This window comes from Protopterus annectens, chromosome 10.part0, assembly GCF_019279795.1.
Source record: "Protopterus annectens isolate FY-2018-M chromosome 10.part0, PAN1.0, whole genome shotgun sequence".
Lineage (NCBI taxonomy): Eukaryota > Metazoa > Chordata > Ceratodontiformes > Protopteridae > Protopterus > Protopterus annectens.
This window is the reverse complement of record NC_056744.1, coordinates 711,414,433-711,431,944: the sequence shown is the minus strand read 5'-3', so window position 1 is coordinate 711,431,944 and position 17,512 is coordinate 711,414,433. Positions and strand designations below refer to the sequence as shown.

The window sequence follows — 17,512 nt, the reverse complement described above, 5'->3', positions numbered from 1 at the left end:
CCCAGTACCTAAAATGCCAAAACAGCCACAGTCATCAACATACATTAGCCCAGGGCCTGATCTTCAAAATTCTCTTGTTCAATAATCCACCACTTAATTTTCTTTCTTAGTCCATGGACAACTGTTGCAAACAAAAGAAAATAAATTCAAAAAACTAAACAATCCACTTAACTATACAAAATCCAAGCTGGATCTGTACCTAAACTCATTCTCTAATAAACAACTAAAGTAAGACACTGAAAACAACACTAATTGGAGAAAAGGGGAAGACAATAGTGGAGAAAAATACAATTTAAAGCCATGTGGTTAGTCAATTACAAAAAGGCTCCAACATAGTTAAAAAAAACTCATCTTGCAATGATGACACTCAGAAAAAAAATCTTAAATAACTTCCATGATGAACATATTTAGAAACTGCAAATTACGTTACACTTTGGCTTGTTCGATATCCATATGCCTCTTACAATATCAAAAGAATACTTCTAGCATGCCTCCTCCATGCAAAACAAACAAAAACAAAAATGTCAAAAAATACTAGAGTAAGGAATATAAAAATAAAAAAATACCCCCATAAATATAATATTTGTGGGTCTGGTGTTAAATATTCATAATAATATAGAACTGTGGGGGCAGCAAAATTGTAATAACTCATGGTGCCTACATCTCACCTCCACCCAAGTATAACACACACACACACACACACACACACACACACACACACACACACACACACACACACAGTATTAATGACTTGCAAAGTAATAACTTAGTATTGTACATCTTCACTTAGCTTATTACATTTTGGAGGTGATAACCTACATATTCGTTTGGCAGGATAACCATTGCTCCTGGGACTTGGCAGTTTCTCAATAACATTTCAGCTGCTGTCCCATAATGTGTAAGAAAATACATGCATCCTTCTCTCCCTCCAGATCACATCTCCTTTACAGGGTCACTTGATGCAGTAGATGGTTTAACTAAAGAAAGATGACAGCAGGAAGCAAGACAATGTGAGAGCAACAAGGATGGAGATTACTAAAGAGTTGACAGAGTGTGGTGCTAGTGAGGAATATAACAGAAACATTTAACAGAAGAAACAAAAATAGGACAATGTTGTTTTAAAAAGTTTATTGTTGCAGTGTTTGGTCAGCAGGGGATGCACTTTTCCACAACACATTACTTAATGCAGCAAACTGTATTAAAGAAGGCTGCAGTGCTTCTGTTTTCTTAAAAGTAAAAAGTTTCTTCAAAGATCTTGCTATTCAGTATATGCCTGGCAGACAAGGTTACCCTAGAGCAGCTCTGTAATCCTTCACTGAAATAGGCTTTATTGATTGGTCTAGTCTATTGTTCCCTTTTCAAGTCCCCCAAGTTCAAGTTCATCCTAGTGTTACATCATGTCTGGTTGCTAAGAGTAACCAGACAGACCCCAGACGTGACTGTCATTAGCAAGAAACACTCTGTTTTCCACCCACTGGCTATCCAGGGGCTCTGACGTAACAGACCCTCTGTACGCACACAGAAGTGTTTATTCTACTTAATTTATGACCTATGTAGCAAACAAGACCCCCATTCCAAAGACCAGCACTGTTGTATATTTAATTAATCTACCCTTCTCTGGGACTTGAGAAAGATAGACAAAAGCCTAATTATTGATTTGTTTCATTCTCTTTACTTTCTGGGGTGAATATCTGCCTGGGAAAGAATTCCAAGACCCAATAAGATTTCTTTTACTTTTTTAACCCTAATGACATTTCATGAAATGTTTTAGTGAGAATTAAAAAAAACTGACGTGTTACTACTTTAGTGTTGGCATTCTGTAACACAAATCATCATGTGACGTTTAAATTTGAAAACAAATCACACACTGAAAGTTACTTTAAAGGTTATTTTTTTAATCAATAGAAGTTGCTGACTTGAGACTTTTTCAGCAGTGAAGTGCAGCTCTTGTGTCTTTGTCAGCTGTTAAGGCTTTCAAATTTTTTTCCTGAGATGACTTTTAACAAAGATTTGCAGACACAAGAGTGCTATTGTGCTCTTGACTAGAAACATGTCAACGAAGAGGTAGAATTACTGGGCATTTAGGGTGTTGCTCTGATCCCTGCAGCCATAACTTTGTCTCAGTTAAAAAAGTAGAACATGTTCTAAACCATTTAAAAGTTCAGCAGCAGATAGCAACATTTTAGACAATATTTGAACTGTAATATTTTTAGAAAATACCAACAGTATAACATCATACAGTTCCCTACAGACACTATTTCACAGAGTTATAAATACCATGTCAGTCTTTTTGATAAAGAATACATAAATAACTTTTAACATACAAAATACTCTCCAATCTTTTTAAAACATGATTGTCAAGACAACTTTCTTAATCCTCCTGTTTCCTTGCATTCAGATTTTCCTCATTTAAGCAGGATTTGCAGCAGCTTTTCTAAAATTCCCTTCCTTCATAAATCAGCAGCCATGTTAGGTAACTTACTTGATCCTCTTGTTTTACTTAAATGCAAACCTTCTTCACTCTGAAAGCCCAAGCAAAGGCCTCCATGTGGAGGCTTTTAAAGTGTGTTACACTATGTCTGGTTCACATGCAACATCTGTTATTCTGTGGCAGATTCCATGCTACTTCCAGATGGGGTTCATGAAACCATTCACAAACAGCATTATAATACACTAGTCTACACCACTAGGTCAAACTGTATTAAAGTGGCAACTGTCTCCACCAGCACAGAGGTTTAAGCCCTGATTAGTACGATGCAGGTGACTCAAGTTCAAGTACAGTACATGATGCCTGAGGAGCCAGCTCAAAAATGGTAAGATGGAGCTATGTGCGATTCCGATGGCCTGCCTGAAAGTCACGTTAAAAGAAAAAAAAAAATCTGTCTAAAACTGCTTCTGCATAAAAGTTTAGTAATATTTCTGCACTCTGCCCACACTCTGCAGCATTTTATAAAAAAACTTTGAGACTGATGCACACTTTGATGTAAGGTGACTTCCCACAGCAGCATAGTCTACTGATGGATGCATTATACAGTCAACACAGCAACACTGTACACTTAATCACTGTGACAATGACCAGGAGACAGCAGTACAGAAAAAGCAGTATAGTCATTCAACATTAGACGTACTACAGAAAAGATGCATTAGACCTAGCTAGCACATGGCACAACTGCTGGTCACATTAGCTAAACACTTATAAGCATTCTGGTAAAAAAAGGCAACTCATTTGTCAATACAACTGAATAAGGTGTTTGTTATCTGAAAACCTACCCTGACATGCACAATGAAATAAAACGATGGACCATCTACATCTGATCACAAACCTTAAGTAGGTTAGACCCAAAAAGTGAATGACTACACCCCCCCCCCCCCCCACACACACACACACACACACAAAGCTTACACTGAAATCTTCTGTGGAAAGGAAAAGATCCGAAGAACCTGAAAAAAAAGTTCTTTTAGGCAGTACAATGCAAAATGAAAAGGCAAAAATTAGGCTTCCTATTGAAATGCCGACAAGCCAGAAAAAAAAAAAAGACTGAAAACACAGGAGAAGATGACATTTCAAATGGTTACTCAAAAAGTAACTACATCAACAAGTCATGGATGGGAGGAGGAACAGAAAAATACGTAAAGGAACACTGTTCTCATTGCACAAAGGACACACCTATCATCCACTCTTCTGTTAGGTGGAAAAAATAGACAGAATACAATAATGCCCAGCTTCCATACTACTGGCTACATACTGAGAAAACAAAAGCTACAGTCTGGAGCTTGAACTGTGTATTATGCTGTCCAGCAGGGCACAAGGTTCTCCTGGTATACTAAAATCTCCAAGTAAACTCATCAGCTGGTAAAACCTTCCTACATATTATCACTTCCTTGTAACAGTGTGACAATGGGCAAGTCGCTAGCAAACATCACTTAAGCAAATAGTGCAGACCTCTCATCCCATGAAAGAGGAAGCTGCGCCTGCTGGACAGCTGGGTTAACAAATTATAACAATTAAAAATAAATTACTAAATAAATCAGTGCACATCTTCCCAAGAGGTGATTGTAAAGCCATTGTATACTATTGTGAATGTTAAAAGAATTATGAAAGGCACTGGTATCTGTATCTGAAAAGTGACAGCTAAAGCATTCATGAGACAGCAGAAAGGGCCTGTTCTAAGAGAGGGGCGAAAACTGCAAAAACTTGCAACTTTACAAGCAAATGCTCATGAAATTGAATTTAGGTTTAAGTCTGGCATTTCAAAGTATAAAGGGGGCCAAATTTTGTTTTGAAATATGTTCATTATTCCTAAGCAAAATTACCAGCAATGTCAGAACTGTGAAGGGCTAATAGTTTGTGAAATCAGACATATATACCACATATCAACTTGCAAAGGCTTATACCTTTTGACAGACTTCATTACTTTCAGTTCAAATTTTTAGCATGTTCATCTGTGGGACTAACTCCTTGAAATATGCTACCACTGCCAAAGAATTCTTTTACATGGAGTGTTTTCAATGTATGGAAGTATCCTGTAGGACAGTGCTATGTTATCACTGCAAAATCATTTATGAGGTAGGTTCCTACAGATAAAATGCTGGAGTTAAACGGTTAAATATTGTCATATTACAGACAGCTGTTAAAACAGTCGTAAATAGTTAAGAACCAGCAAGTTACACAGAAGACTACTACCTCAGCTGTAGCTGGCTCCTAAAAAGTAACAATCTGTATCTGATTTTCTGAGCTTCTCAGGACCCGACCTAAATAGTTCTCCTTCTGGAAGAATGGGGGATGGGTATTCCCAGACTAGGTGAGAACCCTGCAACCCATTTGTTCCAGCATGTGCACCCCCATTAGCCCTCTATTCTAAAGTGAAAGTCAGGCAGTAGACAGCAGGCCAACTTGGTGGTCTTGGGGGAGTCTACCCTCTCCCGTCTGTTGCTCCTCCAACCCTGCAATCATTGTCTCACAAGGGGAAGCATCCCCCATCTACTTACTACAGATGCACTATAGTAGCATGAGCTCAGCTGGCTCTGAATGCCACTGGGTGAACACCTAGTGCAATCACAGCTAGCTCCCTCCCCCAGGATGGGTGAGCCAGCACTGACTGCTCACTACCATCATAGCAGAGGTGCAGCTATAGGCGTTTGAGCTGCTAGCCGAAGTCAGGTCACATGAAACATAGGCAGGGCTTTATCTCTCTGTGCCACAGAGCTGGCTAATCTCTGTTTGACTGTTGAAACAAGATCATGCTGCATCTTCCAGTAGCAAGTATGGGTGAGGAAAGGAAGTGCAGAGTTGCAGTTCCTCAGTGGAGGCTTGGACAGGGGGTTGCTAGACAATGATCCATGCTGTTACTTTAAGATAAAGAAAAAGTAAAGGCCTGCTATCATTTACAGCATGATTGTGCAGCTTTGACTGAGGAGCTGTTTGCTCTTGCCAATGCTCAGTGGGGAAAAAATGTTGCATGATTTTTTTTACTGAAAACAAAAATTAAAGGACAAGATTACTTTATTTCTGTATGACAATGGCAAATAAGGAACGTACCAATATTTGCAGCTTCTTGTTTTGCTATTAAGAAATCAAACACCCCTGTCTCCTTACATGGAATGCAAACCTTTGTGTCTTTCGGCTTTTCCCGGTTAGGGGTCGCCACAGCTGAACTCCGGTCCGCTAATGATTGGTAGTTGATTTTTACGTGCCGAGTTACCAGCCCTGACGCACAACCTTCAACGAAGGTACGCCCATTCACGCATGTCTCCACTCAGAAGATGCTCTAGATGAGAATCGAACCGGACAGCGTCTTACTGTGAGGCGACAACGTTACCGCAGCACCACCACCGTGGCGTACATGGAAATACAGGGCTGTCAAATGGGATGGCTTTATGACATTTGTGTGAAAAAGGAACAAATTTTCAGTTATGTATCATGTACTTTTATTCTTAAATTATTATAAGACACTGCCTGAGTGGACACTGCAAGTGGAAGCTAGCATGAAAGGGGTGGAACTAGGACAGATATCAAATATCTGCAAGGTGATATTTGGATGGTATGTGTCTATAAACATCAACCCCATCTGGATGGCATGTATCCATGAACACCATTCACAGCAAAGCATGGGACATACAATGCATGCTGAAGGGCTGTACAAGGTATAGAATCTTTCCCCCAGAAATGAAAGATGTACAAATAGCATAAGGGGCACACTTCATTATACAGAGTTTCAATCTCATGTCTCATTTGCCACTATGGTGGTTTCAAGGTGGTACATACTGCTGCCTAGAAATTCTACTGAATGATACCAGAACACTGAAGTCCTCAAAAACTGCCTGTGTAATTGATTGAGGCTGCTCCTTAGAGAATTCATAGCATTCAATTGCATTCTAAATTTAATGAAGCAATACCATTTGGCTGCCATGGAAAAAAGTAATCGCTAAAATCTTTATAAAGTCTAAAATTAATAAGGAAAATTATTCTTAAAATTGACATTTTAACTAGTTAGTACAGCAAGACACAATTTTCCCCCAATAAATTAAATAAACCTAAAACAAAGTAAAATAATTTAATAATGCCAGATGCAACTTTATTTAGATGGGATCCCCTTTACATGGTCGCATTTTCACTTACCCAAAACTTAAAAGGACGAGATGACTTTCCTGAAAACTTACTTTTACAAACACTTGGATCACTGGAATTGTACTCTGGGAAAGGAAACACTTTGCCATCATGGTGAACTTTGCAATGTGGTGCCATCTCTGAGTTGGTATATTTAGTTAGGGGGGTGTGGGGGCAAAGCCCCCCACTTGGGTGGGTTTGATTTGCTTCGGTTTGTTTATTTTGTTGTGGTGGCCAAGTGGTTCCTTTCTCGGAGTAAAATTGCAATGATCTGAGTGTTCATGAAAGTAAGTTTTTGGCGAAGTTGTCTTGTCCTTTTAAGTTTTGGGTAAGTGAAAATTCGACTATGTGAAGTAGATCCATCTAGATGGTGATACATGGTTTTCTGCAAAGAAAGCAAAGATAACAACAGCATAGACTTGAAATATATTTTCTGTGTAGTCAGAATGGTTAGCAACAAGGAAAAGTAATTAATCCAGTAATTCCAAAAGTACACACTAGTGTTGCTTGCATCCTTGTTTTAATGGACTGTACAGATGGAGGAGAACTAAATACCATCTGAAGACTTGTCGGATTTATGGTTCTCTGATGTTGTGGCTAGGTATCCAAACAAAGAAATTGGCATTTTATTATGTTGATTTCTTATGAGAACCATAGAAATGGAAGCAGCTGTACACCACTAAAAATCTTGTAAAATATTTTCCTACATGACTTTTAAATCCTCTGGGGCTACATGGGACTTTGACAGACACGTCCTGAATAACTTGGATATAAAAAACCCCCTAAACAAACGTAGTCATTCAAAATAGACTTCAATGGTGTGGAGCTGTAAATCACAACTTGTTAAGAAAAAAAATCTTATTCATACTTCTACAAATGGTGATGACCAGAAGTGATACATCATCAACTGTGCTGTCTTAAGTTTAAACTTTTGAAGTCTGTAATTCTCAGACATAATCACTGACAAACTTCAAATATATCTTCCAATAATAATCCTTCTTTGTAATGTTGTGAACAAACAGTGTGCATGTGTATGCATGTGTGTCTGTGTATGTGACTGAAAAGACAACAAATGTGAAACAAACACTGCATGCATGTGTATGTGTATATATGAGTGTTTATTATGCAAATGACATTAGCCTTAACAACATGCTTAATGAGCTACAAACCTTGGCTTACACCAGTTCATACAAAATTATAGCAATTAGTTGTGCTGGACTCTGTTACAGCTCACTGAATTTTATGCATTTGAATAACTTCACCTCAGAATCAATGAATGTGGCACTGCTATACTTGTACACAGATATACAGATCAGATATGTGTACATTTGCCATCTCAGTTGGGGCAACAGCACCACCACAGTTCTAGGTGATTTTATTTTTCCAAATTTAAATAATTGTGTTACGAGTCTCTATATATTTTACTTAGAGATGGGATTTTTAGTTCTTATGGCACTGAATAATGTTTCACAAATTTTTCACCTTTCAAATCATAATCCAATACTCTATATTTAGTTTTAATAACTAATTTGGGTTATTGTTGAATTGTAAGCCTTACCCTCACTTGAGAGTTCAGATCATAATGCAGCAGATATTGTTATTCTAGGTTTAACTCAATATCATAATACAACAGAAATTTATAATTATAACAAAAAAAATGTTAACAACTTAAAAAAGAAACAGCTGCAACCAGTTAACCTAAGATATGTAGCACTGGGTACATTACAATGATAGAACACGTCTGCAAAAATGTGTAATAATTTACTAAAAGAATCTACATCCAAGAAAGACAAACATTATAAAAATGTTTCTCCACCATGGCACAATAAAAGATTAAGCACACTAGTTAATAAAAAGTTGCAAATTAAGGATAACTTAAAGGTGCAAATTAGGGATAACTAGAAGATTTAAGACAATGTCGTGCAAGAAAACTACTGACAGGGCAGTTAAGAATTTAAAACAGGCAAGAGTTAAGACAAAATATGAAGACCATCTGGCCACTGCAACTAATAAGTAGTAGTTTTTCAAAGATATGAAATATCAGAATCACAATCGATTTAAAGTTGGCCTCTTACTATCAGGTGAGCGTGCTGTTGATGATTCCAGGAAACTGGCAGAAATTCTTAACGATTATTTTTTGGGTCTAACAATCTAGACCGGTTGCTGGACCTATAGAGGTCAACCTAACTAGTTGCCCTGTTATTTCTGATGTGCTGGTAAGGAGGTCTCAAAAGAAAATAAAAAAATATAAGCATTACTGGTTGGATAACTACTCAATTTATATGACTTGTAAAGGATGTGTGAGTTGATCCATGTCTGTATTTAGCTCCCTTTGCTTGACTGTCTCATCCCAACAAACTGGAAGGTTGCAAACATTGTACTCATACATTAGAGGGAATGTTCTGATGATGCTGAGAATTTTTGCCCAGTAAGTCTTTCCCACAATTTTGGTAAATATTTATATGTATATCTATGGGCCTGCAAGAGACATTCAGCAATACAGATTTTTGAGTGGAAGATCTGCCCTGACTTGTTTGACTGAATTTTATGATCTTGTTAATATTGCTTTGGATGAAGGACTAAATGTGGCAGTAGTGTATGTGGATCTTGCAAAGCATAACAGCTGCAGCAATTGGAGAGACCACAAAGTTTCCAAAATTCAGGGTCTTCAAGATCTGTCTTATGCGGACAGACTGAAATCATTGTCACCTTACTCTGTGTCACACAGACTGCTCAGAGGCGGCCTGTGCCTTGCATATAGAGCTATCTGTGACCCAACTTTAACGGAAATGCTGCAAATTTGCAAGTCAAATGACACACACGTAACCAGAAATGATACACCCCAATGTCAAAAAGATAAATGTCGAAGAAGAATTGGGGTGGCTTGAATATTGCTGGCAGGTTAGATTAAATGCATGTTTTCCCCCAGGCCTCAACAATAGAGAGGAATTTATAACATATTTAAAAAGAAAGGGACTCAAACATTAGAACTATGGTGATACGTGTCTTTTTAAATTTTTATTGTCAAGTTTTCTTAAATTGAATGTCTTAACTGATGTTTTTTATGAATTTGTATTTATATGCAGTACTTGCATTCAACCATCAGTCTGAAGAAGTCTCCGTGTTGTAAGGAGATGAAAGCGCTCACTTGTGGTTGAAATTTGCATCGTTTTGGCTTCTGGAGTATTTGTGGATTAAACTTCTTTCCGTTTTATTGCCAGCGTTTTTTCTTGTTGGATTATTGGAGTATACATTTAAACTGTTGCTGAGATTCAAAATGAGAAGGTATGCACCTTCTGTGGCAGCTCATTAGCAGTAAAACGTCATACCCCATGAATAATGTCCCCTTTTTTACACCTATAAACTACACAGACATATATACTTATAATCTGGCATGCATTGCTTTACATTGACCAGTTATAAATTAACCTTAGCTACACATTCTGCATGTCATGGACCATTTAAATCAAAATAGAAATGTGTACTTAATAACAAGACATTTCAATAGTGAAACTATTTGTCCTTCGATTAAGGATGGTACAGTTCACATATCAGTTTTGGTTTCTACTGTGCTCTACCACATCTGTAGTATCTCATAGGATTACTTACATTGGACACTTCACCTGGAGCCAAAATCTGAGGATTCTTGTTCTACAAATCGTGACTACCACAGCCCTCACAGTCTAACTTCTGTAACTCTTCCTATTATTTTGGGTTGCTTGGCTTGTGAGTGGCATGGCAAAGTGAATTCACACTGCAGAATTACACAATGCATATGAACCATCACAATGTCACATTTTAAATACTGTGCACACCCACAACGTTGTACTTTACTACACTGACCCTTTTACATGCTAACTTTGCAGTTATTTAAGTATCTCTTCAGCAGAGGAATGTTTCAACAGGAAGATACTTTCCCTAAAATTGTGATACCTCAGGTGATGCTATATTAACAAAGTGTGTGCAGAGGTCTTACCCTCTTCCCCCCACTTCACCAATGCTTCTGTTTTGCACTTACTTTATTTCTAGTTTTGACAAAATGGTCCATGTCTGAAGACGGACTCAATAAATAAGCCTACCATATTGCCATGAGTACATTTGATACAAAGAGATCCTGATAGTATGCCAGTTATAAATGCTCCCAGAAAAGCATCAACAAACAGCTCATCTTTGGTTTTCAGTTAAACATGCAAATTTATTTGAGCACACTTTTTACTTTTACTCATTTCTGCAAAATGCCCTTTCCTAGCAGATATTCTGCTGTTCTGACTAAATGCTACACAAACCCCTCACTCCTTCTAACCCAGATCAATATCATTAAAGCATTATACCCCATATGTAACAGATGTAAGATCTGGGTATGACTCTTATAGGTTCATAGGTTAGTACTAAGCTAATTGCTCTTGCGAGCCATTTTAAGCCTAGCCAATTAATCCTTGTGAGACTTAAACCCTGCACCTTGTGCTTGCAAGGCAAACACCTAACCATCAGGCCACCCTCCCAACCTGAATTACTAACTCTTTGAGGCCAGATGCTATGGCCAGGTTTTCTTGTTATCTAAGTGATAACCACATAGACCGAGTGCTTTCTTGCATCACAGTACTTTAAGATATTGGGACATAACCTGATCTCATTTTATTCTGATTACTGGAATACCCATCAACTGCAACCTCCTATGAACGGGATCAGTTCCAGATAAAGCAGAATTCAACTACACTTCCCTTCAGTGGATTTAAGGATTTCCACTTTCTGTAATAAGTAGCATTTAAATTTCTGGTCTTGGTTTGTTCACCTATGCATGGTTTGTGTCCATCCAATCTGCAAAAGCTGCTACAGTATTACCATCTGGTGTGGACTGTCTGCTTCATCTCTCTGGTACTTCTGGTACTTCCCAGGATGTCTGTACCTACTCTGGGATATAAATCTATTGTGTGTGTGTATGTTTGTTCTACACCTATATAAATAAGTACCAGAGGTGCTTTGGGATTACAGACATCAGAAATCGAGAAACCACTAAAAGTTTCAAAGATGCACTTGAAGAGAATCTTTTTGCTGAATCTACCTGTAAATGCTACCATGACAATGATTAGGTAACATACTGTCCCATACCATGAACAATAGAATACATTTAATAAACATTTTTCATCCTGAATGTGGCATCTTACATGTAAATATTGCACATGTATATGAGTCTATGTGTTACATGTATAATTGCACTGTATTCTATGCACATCTTAGCTTGCATTTTGAGTACATCTTTTTCTTAACACACTTTAACTGGATCTTTTAATATTATCCTATTTATATTCAATCTTACCATTCTCTGTACTCATTCTGTACATAATATTCACAAACAACAGGAGGACACAGAATAGGCTCCAGGTTATAAAACTTTAATCAGGCACAAGCGCTTTCACATTTGCTTTTTTGGGTACATGCATGTTCTTGCTGTATATAATATTGTTGACTTGAAAGACCATAGTGTATTTTCTGCTCTTTGAGCTCCAATCATGGCTGAAAAGGGTCAACAGACCAGTCCAGTTACTCAGTGAACAAAACAGTTAATGAATAAATAAACAGATAAATAAATAAGTTACCATTCCTTACAGAGCATTAGGAGGTCCCTTAAGATACAGATTTTTAATGAAGCTTGCACGTGCTTCTGTAAGATATTTTATAACATTATTCATCGTTTTCTGCTTACTGTCTAAATATACACAGCAGTTGTATATTTCTACATATTTCACTGTGGCTGCTTTTACTATGCTTTGTCACTTTTGTTTACAACCAAAGCTGGCAAGCTCCTCAACAAATGACTGACTGATGAAACAACATATGCTTTGAAATGCAGTTCTGTCAGACTGTATCTACCAGCAGACTTTGTGAGAGTGCTGTGGAGGTCTGGCAGGAAAGAACGTTACAAATAGGTACATTCATGGGCCACAAATGTTTGCCTCCCCTCCACAAAACTGCATTGATCCATATCTATGAATTTTGGCAATGCATTTGCCATTCTTTCAGTTATTATAGACAGAAAAACTTTTACAGTCATGGTTTAAAATTGAAATGGGCCTACATGATGCTGGGTCTGATGGTGCTTTACCATCTTTAGGTATTACTACCACCACAGCTTTCTTCCAGGATATTGGTGATTCCCCTCCTTTTAAAATGCTGTTAAACAACACCTTCTAGATTATCACTTTCTTCCCTAGCTTACAAACTTCCACAGGAATTCCATCTATTCCTGCACACCTTCCTGTAGAGTGATTACACACACACACACACATATATATATATATATATATATATATATATATATATATATATATATATATATATATATATATATATATATATCTTTCCTGTCTTAACTGTTAATTGCTGAGCCTCATCTACCTCTAACCTTGGCATACTCAAAGCTTATATAAATATTTCCAGTTGCTTTTTGTCTTGATTTCCACATTCCTCTGTTTTATACAAAATTTCATAAAATTTACAAAATACCTCTAATACTGTTACAGGATCTCTGGTTATTTTCCTTGTTATAGGCTTCTTAAGTCTGGAAATAATCCTTTCTACTTTCTATTGCCTATGTCATTGTGTTAAGAGTTTTTGTTATTTAGAGTTATCACCATAAGAAAAAACAAACCAAAAAAAGTTGCTTAACAGAAATCTTTCTAAACTCACACACTGTATCAGATACTTCCTTATTTTCTCTTTAGTCCTCTGAAGTTGCACTTCTTGTTCTGTGATATTCCCCTTATTCTGCAATACTTTATCAGTCCCTCTAAATAATTTTCTTTACTTCTTAACCATACCTTTTTTCTTTTAATTCTACCCTATTTGTAAACTGCATTTTAATTTTATCCTACTTACTAGGTATAACATTTGAAGAAATTTCTATCTTCTCTAATAACTCTCAAATAATTTCCACTACCCATTCCTTGAATTCCTCTCTCTTTACCAGGTAGGTAGGAAAGTGCTAGTGTCTCATTTTTACCTCATTATCCTGCACTTTTATTTTAGTTGTTATGATCTGTAGAAGTTAATAGATATGTGTTGAAGCTTCCAATTTAATGCACACGTTCTTGTGAAATATAATTTCTGTCTAGTGTAGCCCAGTTATTATACTTTGGGGAATAATATGCAAATTCCCTCCGAGTTCACAGTACTCCCATACCAAATATCTTCATAAAGTTCTTCAGAAATCTACCTACTTTCATAATATTTTCCTTCCTATGTCCCACGGATACATCCTCACTGTTGCAAATCAAGTTCCAGTCCCCACCTATAGGTGATATTCTCTGCTGAAAACTGATTATTTCTCCCAAAATTTCTTAAACTTCATAACAGCAGTTTTAGGAGGAATATAAATACATGACAAAGTAATCCTAGTCCCTTGCCAGTAGCACCTTACTACCAAAAATCTACCATTACTATCTTTTTTTTCTCCTTCTATCACTATTGAAGCTTCTCTAGAAATGAGTATAAGTACTCTCCTTTTCCTTTGTCTCTGATATTCTGCAGAATATCCATCCTGAAATTCTTTCTTTATCAAATTCGTATGTTCACTTCTTTCCAAATGCATCTCCTGTAGCATAATTATTTGTACTCTGCCTTTCTACATATAATTCAATACCCTTATCTTTTTGTCTATACATGTGAGGTCGTTGTCATTCCAAAATAATATGTTTAGTGTGGCCTTTATAATAAAAAATTCTTATTTCCACCTATTATATATGACACCTTTTTTAAATGTCAGTTCTCAGCTTTTGTGTCACATGCACCCACTAATGTTTGGCAGGTTGATCCTTTAATACAATTGTTTCTTGTCATTGCCATTTTAACTTATGTCACATTTGACATGACTATTTGTTTAAATGAAAATCATCAAAACACACACACACACACACACACACACACACACACACACACACACACACACACACACACACACACACACACACACACACACACACACACACACACACACACACACACACACACTATTAACTTAAGCACACCAAACTATATGCATCTTCAAATAATGAAGTTTAATCCTCCTGATAGGAACAGCTGTCCCATATCAACAACTGTACCCACATGTACTAATTAGACCAAAATTAAGGTTATCCATGCTAAGACACAGGTTACAGCCAATTTTTATCAGCCACTTTTTCTTAAAAAGTGATATTTCACAAATGTAATTGATGCTTTATGGTCTCATATTTATTTACTAATTTCAGTGTTGATGGTCTTCTTCTGCCAGTTCATCTCCATCTCCCAAAACCAGACTCCAGTTGAAGTGCAGGTACTCCCAATTCTTCTAGTCAATTCCTGTGCTTTTTGTGCTTTTGGAACACTGGAAAATGTTTCACTCACAATTTCTCTCTATTAGCCTTACCCTCAGAAGAATAAGAAGCAGAGTCCCCCTCTGTTTGATGGCTCACTCCTTGTTGGACAAACTTTTGTATTCACTTTTAGCCTGTTCTGCATCAAAAAATGACTTCCAACCTCCAGGAAAAATATTCTGAAGACAGCTGGATTTAACAACTTGAATATCACACTGGCCTCTTTATTCACTGATTGTTGGGATACATTTGCTTCTATTCTGCCTGGCGTATGGTGAATTATCACTTTCCACAAACACTCTACTTTCTCCAATTTTAAATACTTTGCCTTCTTCAACAATTTTGTCAGGATCAACTCGTTCTGCTGGTATGATTGCATTTTTACTAACACAGGTCTTGGCTACTTTCTCATGACCAGATTTGGAGCATATATACTATGTGCCCTTTCAATGAACAAATCCTGCTGTAGAACACCATTCCAGTTACTTATTTGTGATTCCATAAAATTAATACAGTGTGCTCCTTCCAGTTTCTCTGGTACAGCAGAAAATCTCAGGTTTTCCCTGCACGCTCTTCCTCTAACCCTACTCTTTTTTGAAATAGCTCTTCATGACCAGTGTCTTACTCAGCCAGCCTTTTCTTCATTTCGACCTCTGATTGTTGCATTTTTATCAGTTCAGCTCAATAACTGTTTAAAGCTTCTTTCATCAATGTTTCATTTATTTTAATCAGCTCTGATCACATCTGACATTTTTCTTCCCCTAAATTACTGGAAGCATGTCTTACACCAAAGCTGGAGCTTGAACTGCTTTTTGCTGAACATCTGCAAGATTCTTCCCAATCAGTATTTTCTCTTCACCTTTTCTAGTCATTTTCTTTTAGGCTCTCTGAGTTTCTTCTTTGATGGCATTCAGGCAAAATACTTACTAGCCACTAATTGAATTTTACTAAAACAGGCGGAATTCCTGACCCTTATCTATCAGTTTCTTTTTTTCACACTGGGAGAGCTGAAATTAAGCTGTCGATCAGTATGCAGCCATCTTGGAAAGCCCAGAGGCATTCATATGCTAATAGAGGAATGTCAGATCATACCCACATACTTCAGACCTGAAAAGCATGTTAAAGAAAACAAGTTAAGATTAAAATGATGAAACTTGGCAAAAAAAGATGCAATCCCAGTGTGCCAGGCTGGATTTAGCCTGCCCCTCTGTCTCTCTCTAAGGCACTTATCAGTAACGGTCACCCACTCAAAGTTCTCCCTCAGCTCACTGCAGGCATACATCTCTTCTCCAAATCACATACATCCTATTACACCTGTCACTGAATCTTGTTTGGTTTTCATTTCCATTAACTCAGTGCCCTTGTCCCGTTTCCTTATTTTATTTTATTAAAAGGGACTGCTGGCACTCAAATGCCTCTTATTTAATTCAGTACATTGATATTCCTGCAGTCAAGAAATCCATTCCTCAAATACCAAAAGACCCCAGTCAATAATTTAGTTTTCCAAATACTGTCACTGGTACTGGTAGTCCTGTGGTTTCAGCAACCAATGCCCTCCCACCTAACACGACATCTGCAATCAAATGTGTAACTTAAGGGATATGCAAGAACAGAGTGGGGTGGATTGCTGAACTGCTGTAACAAGGACACTAAATTATGATGGACTGCATTATATGGATGCTTTTTGCTGCTCAAATTACTAAGATCACATGAAACTTTGTAAACAGTTTACCACAACCTGTTGGCAATGTGAATCTCACCACATGGCAACTAACCTATAATGTTTTAGTTACTACTACTAATGTTGATCTTGGGGAAAAAGTTAGTATCAAGTCCATGGCGTTTACTTGGTAGGAACAGAAGTATCTACTATTTAATTGGGTACATGGGAATTAAACCCACTTCTACAGGACATACAACAATGAATCTCAGTTCAGAGCCATAGTACTAGCATACTTTCATGGTGATACTGAACAGCGTGCAATTAAAGGTATTTAAATGGTTGCAGACTTTCATATTTCATGCATCAAGCAGAAGCAATGGCATTACTTCAAACATCTGTTTATCAGCTACACTGCTTAATACCAAGTACTGGGTTACTTTAGTATTTTTTCAGGTTAACTACACTCTGTCCCTTTACAGTAATCCTGATCCTGCGACCCCGATCAATTCTTGTTTTAGCAATAACACTTGCATGTACTCTTCATATGCAGCTTTCTATTCCTGTTCTACGATTTATGACCTTTAACTTTGCAAATTAACATTCTTGGTCATCATACAAGAAGAATCTCTGCAGTCTGCAGGTAAAATTTAAATATACACAATACACAGTTACATGGTACGGTCATAAGCTGCCTAAAATATCGTTAGTGAAAAAAACCTGCCTTCTGAGTTCATTCTCACTGATACCAGCCTGTGAATTCAACAAAGAAAAATATTCTACACAGGAAAGTACAGAGGTGCAGGATGGGAACAACAAGAACCTTACTCAGGCCAGAATGTAAAGTCTTAGCTAAAACTAATTCAGAATTCATCTTCATTTACTACACAGGAA

The 17,512-nt window shown here is 37.2% G+C and overlaps 1 protein-coding gene across 4 annotated transcripts in view; it reads right to left on the bottom strand.

Moving 5' to 3' along the window:
- The window catches only part of NFIA (nuclear factor I A), a 1,748,145-nt gene that overhangs the window by 13,232 nt on the left and 1,717,401 nt on the right, over window positions 1–17,512 (bottom strand). The gene's annotated exons all lie outside the window — the stretch shown is intronic.